The sequence below is a fragment of the Ipomoea triloba genome, chromosome 1, assembly GCF_003576645.1.
Source record: "Ipomoea triloba cultivar NCNSP0323 chromosome 1, ASM357664v1".
Lineage (NCBI taxonomy): Eukaryota > Viridiplantae > Streptophyta > Magnoliopsida > Solanales > Convolvulaceae > Ipomoea > Ipomoea triloba.
The window spans coordinates 24,126,355-24,135,875 of NC_044916.1; positions in this window are offsets into that span (position 1 = coordinate 24,126,355).

Below are 9,521 nucleotides of genomic sequence, written 5' to 3' on the forward strand. Positions count from 1 at the left end.
TTGTACTGTTTTAAAAAAAAAAAAAAAAAAAAAAAAAACAACAACAACAACATTGTACTACAACAACACACCAACACTTTCCCAAGAAATCAACAAGAATGTAAAATATCAACAATTAATCAAATACTGTGTAATACTCAAATTATATTTTAAAACTTAATTAAAAGTTAGAATGTAATACTCCACACAACAAGATCCAATAACGTAAAAAATTCAAATTTGCAAACTGGGACGATGAAACATAAAACGAGCCACATATCTTTATGTCTTCATTGTTCTCATCAAAATCAGTTCTTTTCGTTTGTCTCAATTGGCAATTGTTGTCCATCTGCAATTAAATTCTACAATAAGAGATTAATGAGAATTATTATTATGAACATTAACTAATATTTAAAAATAAAAAAATTTATATGAAATTATAAAATATGTTCATATTACATATCATATGTTTGTTTTTCAGTATACAAGTACATTTGGTGTGCCCTTTCTTTTTGCAAGTTGAACATGTAACTCCATTACTTTTAAGTTCTAAAGCTCCTTTCATTCTGATAGACCGAGGACGACCTTTTGTAGTCACACGAGGAGGATCGCGCATTGCTACATTATTATTATCATCATCTTGATGACTTATCATGCTTGTCAAACGGCCAGTGCTACTAGTCATGTCATCATCAATCTTCAATGCATCTAACTTTTTTAATAAACATTGCAAGCCTTCTATCGTGGTGTCATAATGTTTTTTTGAACGTGAAGCCTTTTCCAAAAGTTCTAATGAGTGAACCATGATATTATTAAACAATGTTGTTGAACACATATTGTAACCACACATCTCTTCTTCATTTGATGAAGCCTTTTTTGTTCATATTGTAAAAGGAACAAAAAAAAATAAAAAAATAGATGAAATAAAATAGTGATTACAATGTTCAGCATTCTTAGCCACCAACAAAATTATGCATATTATACTCTTAAAATTTAAGACCCAAAAACCTATAAACCAAGTTACAAACTCAACCTTTTCACTTTATATTAAAAAGTATAGCTTTTAAAAGTTTACATACAAATTAAAAAAAAAAGAATTATAACTTTACAACATAATTTGAATAATAAAAAATAAATATAAAAAAATAACTTACCGAAGAGAACTCTTTAGTAATGGAGTATTAATAAAGATTATTACACAGAAAGAAGATTGATAGATTGTGTTATTATAACAGTGGAATATATATTCTTACAAGATGTTGCAATTGTCTCTAATAGTGACTAAGGTTGTAATTAATTAAATTTAGGAGTTTATTGGTTTAAATAGATTTAGGACTTTAAATAGATATAGGAAATTATATGACTTTTGTTAATTAAAATTAAAGAATTCTTAATTATAAATATAATAAATTAGAAAGTCTATGCAATATAATTTCCAATGGTTATGTTGTTGAGGCAATAAATATGCTCATGAAGTGTTATCATATAAATATACTAATTTAATTCAATAAAATTCCCAGCAACTGTACTATTTGTTATTAAGAAATTAGATGGCTATTTGTTATCATAATTGTTTAGGAAAGTATAGTCTTGCAGTGACTATTTGTTATTTCACGAGCAAGTAATTACTTTGCTAAACAAGCAATATACTTTCCTAAAATTACTAATTAATATGTTTAGCAAAGTATATTGTTTACGGAAACAATATATATATATATAAATATATATAACGTATCTAATAAAAATGTTTAGGAAATTAGATAGATAATAGTTAAGTAATTAATATGTTTAGGAAAGTGATATATTTTGTTAATAAGAAATACAAAATTTCCTAATAAAATAAAGTCTTAAGTATTTTGTAAAAAAGGACCCGGTCAATATTAAATTTTTTTTAGATGACGTGGCACCCTCTAATTCACCGCCGGTGTATAGCATCTATACACCGGCGGTGCATCAAATATTAATCCTTAAATAAATATTTAAAAGTATATTAATGCAAGATTATATAGGAGAAGTTTATACATGGGTAATTGAATGTCGAATTTTTTATTTAAATATCTAACTCAAAGTATATGAATCCAAAATAATATAGAGAATTCATTATAATTATTACTAAGATAAATGTTTGCAACCTTGTAAAATTGATAGTCTAAATATTTGGTCTAAAAATGATAGTCTAAATAAATATTACTTTTAATTTAAATTTTTCTAAGTGTTCCACATTCTCTTTTGAGTAACATTGTCATTGTCTTCATCTTTACTATTTGTTCTCTTCCTTTTTGTTGGTAGTGTGTTATTTGCAATTCGGTTATTGTTGATAGCATAGATGACAACGTCATCCAATGGGATTATGATATAGGAGCTATGGACTTTCCTTTAGGTGTTCTGCTTGGGGTTCATTTGATTCAACCATTATTGTTGAATGAGTTATTGTGGATAAAAAAATTCCGAGTTTAAGAAAAAAGATTAAATAAATTAATAAAAATTTGAAAATTTAAAATATTATGTATTTCAAAGATATTAAAAGGTAGTTTCTCAGCTTCAATTTGCTGGGTAAAGGGTTATTTGAGTACTTTCATTGTCAACAAATCCCCCAAGTAGTTAAAATATGATTGGTTTCAAACTATTCTTTTTTATTTTTTTCATGGTATTAAAGAAATACATATGTGTCATTTTTTTGTGTAACTACTAATTTATTTAATTCAATAAGAGTAAAATAGAGTGATTCTGCTTCAATTTGTTGGGTTATTATTTGAGTACTCTCTTTGTCAACCAATCCCCAAGTAGTTAATATAATTAGATTCAAATTATTTTAAATTTTTTTTTCATAGTATTAATAAAATACTTGGTAAATAAATATATAACATTATTTTGTACTATAACTTTGATATTTAATTACAAGATATTATAAAAATAAGATAATGGACAATGTAATGAATATCAATTGATAAATTTGAATGTAAAGAATCTTTGCATGAGAGAAAATAAAGGCAGTATAACTAATGAAATTATTTCTAACCTTCAAAAAATAACTAATGAAATTATTTCTGTTACTTAATTTAATTTTTTGATAATGAATAATTTTTTCAAATAAAGGTATTGTAGACACATAATTCTAAATTAAAGAAATACATATGTATCATTTTTTGTTGTAGCTATTAATTTATTTAATTTAATAAGAGTAAAATAGAGTGAGAAACTTAATTATGTCAAATTTGATTGAGATGAGGTTCGAACCTAAGACATTTCTTACAGAAATTAATGGGTAAGTTAAAAGTTAACGGAATATTAACGGAGAAGAGAATATTTAACGGAAACTTAACGGATAATCATAAAAATAAGGTTAAATTAGGTAATCTCTATTAATAATATTAATCTAAATTATCTTAACCATCTATTTGATTAAATAATTCATCTGAACCATCCATTTGATTAAATAATTTGACCGCCATTTTTTCTACCCATTATTTTAGGTCTAACTCTCTTTGGCTCTTATTAGTATAGTAGATATTAGTAATTTTACCGTCAGATATGTATATTTATTAACCCTTTTATTTAGAAATTAATCTTAGTTAAATTTAGGTATATAAATTAATACAAATTGATTTCAATATATTAGTAAACTACTTTAATTGTAATTTATCACTATAAATAAATTTAATTTTTTTATGTCATGTTTGGAAAATCGTTGTTGTTATACTGAAAGACTCTTGTAGAATGAATGAACATGATCTTGTATTTGTGGTGCGTAGATTTGTATCTCATGTCATTTGTTGCAACAATAAAGTTTTTAATGGAGTACAAATTACCCTCAGAAAAGATTTTTTTAAATTCATCAACTTGAACCTTTTTTATGGTTGCATGTATAAGTGTACCCTAAATAACCAAAAAGTAAGAATTTGATGAATATATATATATATATATATATATATATATATATATATATATATATATATATATTATATTATAATATGAAATACGTTAATATGTGTTATATAACTAACATATTAGCATGTGAATTATAAAATTAATATATAACAAAAATATATATTGGGAATGGATATATGAAATAATGCATATTTATATACTAAAAGTCACGTATATACCTCATAATCATGAAACATACACTCCAAAGTATGAGAATTGTAGGTGTTATTATTGAACGTTGACTCGTACATTCAGATTAGACGAACTTGTATCACCCAATTCGTGGAGTTAGCGGTTATTTGGTTAATTAGATTGAAGGTGGGAGTCATATTGAAAAGTTTACCGTATTGTTAGAGCGAAACGTAAAAGAAAACTACAGGAAGAGGATTAAACATGATTGAAAAGAATGACGAATGAGGTATTTATATAAGGTTGAAGGTCGAATGAGCCACATATAATGACTTTCCGTGAAAATTAATGTATACAAATTTATTAAGGTTATGAGTTATGTACGCAAATTATATATAATGATTCTATATACAAAATTTATTTACATATAATCAATTATGAGTTATGTATACAAATTTAACACACCATTTTGAGCGCAATTATGGTTGAAGGTTGATTCTATATACCAAATTTTAAAAATAACTATTATATGCATGACCAGATTTTAGGGTGTGCAAGATGGGCAACAACACAGGGCCTCAACTTTTAGAGGGCCCAATATTTATTTTTAACATAGCTACTTAAGAAATTTTAAAAAAAAATCTATAATTAATCCTAAAACACATTAGTTTTATCCCAAATCACTTCTCTCTCGTAATAATTAGGATCTAATTAATTAAGCATGACAATACCATTTTGTTTCCCCAAGGGCACACATGATGTCTCAAGCCCTGAATCAGATAACTTGAAGTAAAAATCATATATTTTATGTATTGGTTTTAAATATTGCGTTTATACTTTTGGTAGGACCTCATTTATTTATAAGAACGGAAAAAAAAAGCCATGATTATATGCAATATTAATTTGATTCTATATACCAAAATTAAAAAGAACCATAGTAATGATAGTATGCAATAGATTGAAGGTTGAATGAGCCAAATATAATGCAAATTATATGTAATGACTTCCAGTGCAAATTAATGTATACAAATTTATTAAGGTTATAAGTTATGTATGCAAATTATATGTAATGATTCTATATATCAATTTATTTACATATAATCAATTATGAGTTATGTATACAAATTTAACACACTATTTTCTGTGCAATTACATGGTGTTTGGTAGGAGGAAATTACAATTCCATTCCCACTTAATTCTCACCTAATTCCGAATGCAACAAAATTCCTTCGTTTGGTTGGAGGGAATTGCAAATCTACGGAATTGCAAATTCTTCATTTTCATGGAATTGGAATCCCATGCCCCCCCCCCCCAAGATTTTAATTCCATGAATTTTAGGAAGAAAAAAAAAGATAGTCCTGAGATAATATTACCCCTCCTTTTTTTTTTTTTTTTACCTAAAATTGATACATAACCTTCCCTTATAAATTATAGCGTGTATTATTCTTCGACTTCCCTTTGTGTGTGTTCATTTAATTTAAATCTTTATATGCAACAACTATTCAAAATTTGCATTCTTTATATGTGTTATTTATATACAGCAACTTTTGTGTATATTCTTTTGAATTCTTAATATGCAAAACTCTTCAAATTTTACATTCTTTATATGCAACAACTCTAACAATTTTTGAATTAATTTGTCAATTATAAATAATAATAATAATAATAATAATAATAAGAACAACAACAATAATGGACATTTTGGACTTTATACTACTTATTCCCTCTCAATTCCCATGTATACCAAACATTGAAATAGAAACTCCTAATAATTTTATTCCTGCAAACCAAACACTGGAATTTAAACTCCCACTTTATTCTCGCATTATTCTTTTCCCATTGCATTGCAATTCTTTTCCCACCTAAATCCTTCCTTACGTCCCGTTAAGGTTGAAGGTTGAATCAGTAATGACTTTATTTGGTAAGCATTATATATATATATACATGTACCTAATTTAATGTATTCACTTAAATATGATTTAATTTTGTTAAGTATTGTAATATTATGTTGACTGATTTCAAATTTCAAACTAAATTTTTTTTGTCTAAAATGAGCAGGAAAATGTCACTTTTTTTTAATAATATATGTATAGATTTATTTAGTAGTAAATAGAAACCGAAATAAAAATAATTTGTTTTTTTTGGTTTAAAGTCAAAAATTGATATAAAATTTTGACATGATTTAGGGGGTGTTTGGTCCAATGATTTAGGGGGTGTTTGGTCCAATTAACTTTTTGTTTAGTAGTAAAAGTTAAGAATTGAAATCAAAATAAAGTTTATGTGTGATGGGGTGAGGGGAGAAGGTTTACAAATTAGAAAATTATATTGTAGACTATGGTCCACCTTGCATGGTAGATGATGGGGGATAGGCTAAAGCTCAGTACTCGAAGCTTGCCGTGGATGAAAAGAGACGACTAATGAAGGGGAGGAGAAGGCTCGAAGAAAGACAGGACGACCTGGAGAAGGTCGGTCGCGGATAAGTCGGTTGGACGAAGGTTATTCAATAGATTGCTTTGAGGGGCACGTTCAGGGAACAGCTTGATAATGAAACGAATATGCTTGGTGGTTCCTTAGGTGACAAAGCAGCTGAAGATCTTAGACTGAGAGTGATTGAACATAGCCATTGAAACAGTTGATTACCATGAAGGAAAGTCGGGCTAAGGAAGTAAGGAAAAGATGAGTCAGATCGGATCGGCCTAGAAGGGGGCTGAGGTAAGGAATGCGGTGTAAGAAAGGTTGTGCAAGAAGGGCGGGGCGGGAAAGGCCGATATGGAAGTTTCCTAAAGAGTTTGGCAGTGGAAGGCAAGAGATACGGAAAGAAGGTCGAGATAGGTTACGAAAGTACCTAAAATGTAATAAGGAAAGAGTTCTTAAAGTAGTTTACAAGTTTCCTAAGGGAGAAATCCCTCCTAACTTGTATAAATAGGGGTTCTAGATCTTAAAAGAGGGGAGAGCAATCTAGCACACTTGTAAGCAACTCATTGTACTAAAAAACAATTGGTAATCTAAGGAGGGCCGAAAGGTTACTCTGATTTTCTGATAGTGTTAGTCGATTTACCGGTGGTGTTGGCCTGCTGTTCGACCATTCTGTGGGAGATTAAACCAACATTGGCGCCGTCCGTGGGGATCGATCAAAAGGTTGTGTGGTTTCTAACTGACTGAGAAAGCAAAACACGAAGCAATGGTGACTACCAAGAATCGTCAAGGGCAAGGAAGAATGCAAGCTCAAGCGCAAGCAAACAGTACCGCTGGGCAAACCATTTCTCAGGGGAGGGACCTACGAGAGCCGTTGTCTCGGTCCCGTAATGGCGACCTACGAAAACAACTCAATCAAACTCGCGCCCAAAGCGGGCAGAGGCAAGTAAAGGACCCCCCTTGTTAATGGGGTCCGGGTCGACTGGTCGAGGAGGTGCCCTCGCCTCCTATCCCAGCCGCGCCAGAACAACCCGAGCGATTGGGGATTCTGGGGATGCTTACTCGACTGGTGGAAGTTCATGAGCGAGAGGTTCGACTTCGTGAAAGAGAAGAGCCTCTAGAGGTTCAGCAAGCCAAGTCTGTGCGACTAGTAGAACAAGAAAGGTCAGCCGCTTCACACCGATCTCCATCGAGGTCGAGGGGGCCACGTCAATCCGTTTTCAACAGATTATTGAACCAAGGAAACCAGGGGATGAGGATTTGAGGGAGGTCGCTCCTAACGAGCCTAGAAATAGGTGGGGGCGATGTTATGACGAGGTCTAGAGGCGTGTCGAGGAACGCTCGGTCCATGAGAGTAGCGGAGAGTCGCGTTTGGAGCGTGGTCAGAGGCCAGACGACGTTGTCGCGTTAGCACGACAAGTACGAGATTTGCAGAACCAAATGAAGGGGAAACTCGGCGACGCCTAATCTTTCTTACGAGCATGCCCATTCTCCTAGGAGATCATGTCCTTTTGGACCCTAGCAAAGTTTAAGCTGCCCGAGAACCTAACGTATGATGGGACCGGAGATCCTCGAGAGCACCTACTTAGTTTTCAAGCTCGGATGCAGATTCACGGAGCCGAGGATCCGCTGATGTGCAAAGCCTTCCTGACAACTCTAACTGGTTCGGCGCAAAGGTGGTGCATGAGATTGCCCGAGCATTCTATTAACAGCTTCGCACAAATGGTCGAGCTTTTCTTGACCAATTACGCCGCCTATTTGCGCCCAAAGAAGAACTTTATGTATTTATCTAGCGTTATACAAGACCCTGAGGAATCCTTAGGTCGTACTTAGCAAGGTGGCAGAAGGAGGTTCAGGCGGTGGACGATTTAGACGACAAGACGTTGCTAATCTTATTCATGGAGAATCTAAGGCTAGGGAAGCTGTACACCAATCTCTATACCGAGTAGCCAAGCTCATACGCCCAAGCCATTAAAAGAGCCAATCGTCATGCTAACGCCGAGGACGCGGTAAAACAGAAAAAGAATTCAGGAAGGAGGGTCATCGCGACCCAAGAAGCTTCGTGTCGAAGAATCATGTACTGGTAGATTTGATAAAAATTCGGCTAGGTCGACAGGCGACTGGTCGGAACCCTGAAAGAACGGGTGTCCCACCATTCGGACAACAACACGTGGTAGTTTAAGAGGTACAAGCTCAGCCTCGTATAGAGACACAACCAGCTGACGCGCCCCCAACCACTAGACAGACCTCGGGAACAGGCAAGTATTGTCGATTACATCGGTCGACCACCCATTCGACCGAAGAATGTGATTTCATGAAGAAAGAAATAGAGGCTATCATTCAAAGGAGCACTCCGACTCAATGGCGACAGGGTTTGCCTTGGCAGCGAGGGAACTAGGGTCAGACTGGAGAAGGTAACCGTGATAAAGGAAAACATCTTACTTCAGAAGAAAAGGACGATAAGTAGAAGGGAAAAAATGTCATCAATATGATCGTCGGAGGACCTGATAAACTCCCAAGAAACCTATTATTTGAGTATAAACTAGGGTGCTTTATAGCGTTTTCAGTATCCTTAAGTGATAATTTTGTGAGAATTTGTGCTTTAAATTCGTTAACCGCACACAAAGCTATCTTTGGCATGAATTGAGACATTACAGAGGTCCCAGGAGCTATTAGGAACAAGTAACGAACTAAACAAGCAAACCAAGCAAGTCAGGAGCCCCGAAGGACTCGGAATGAGGCCCACACGCGTGGTTGGTGGCGTGGCAACATTCCAGTAGCCAACCACGCGTGGTGCTGGCGTGGATGGAGCACTGCGCGGAAACATTTCTAGGGCGAAATTTCGGAGACTATTTAAGGCCCCTTGATAGAATTTCAGAGGAGTCTTTTCCCTTCTCTCAATTTTAGAAAGTTCCCTTTTCATTTCTTAGTTTTTAGAATAGCTTAGCTTTGCAATTTCACCTTGTAAAGAGAGACTTGAAGTTTGGATTGAAGAAACATTTCCCTACTAGGTGATCTGTATTACACTTTAATCTATTTTTATTATCTTGTTCTTGGATTAAATTAGCTAT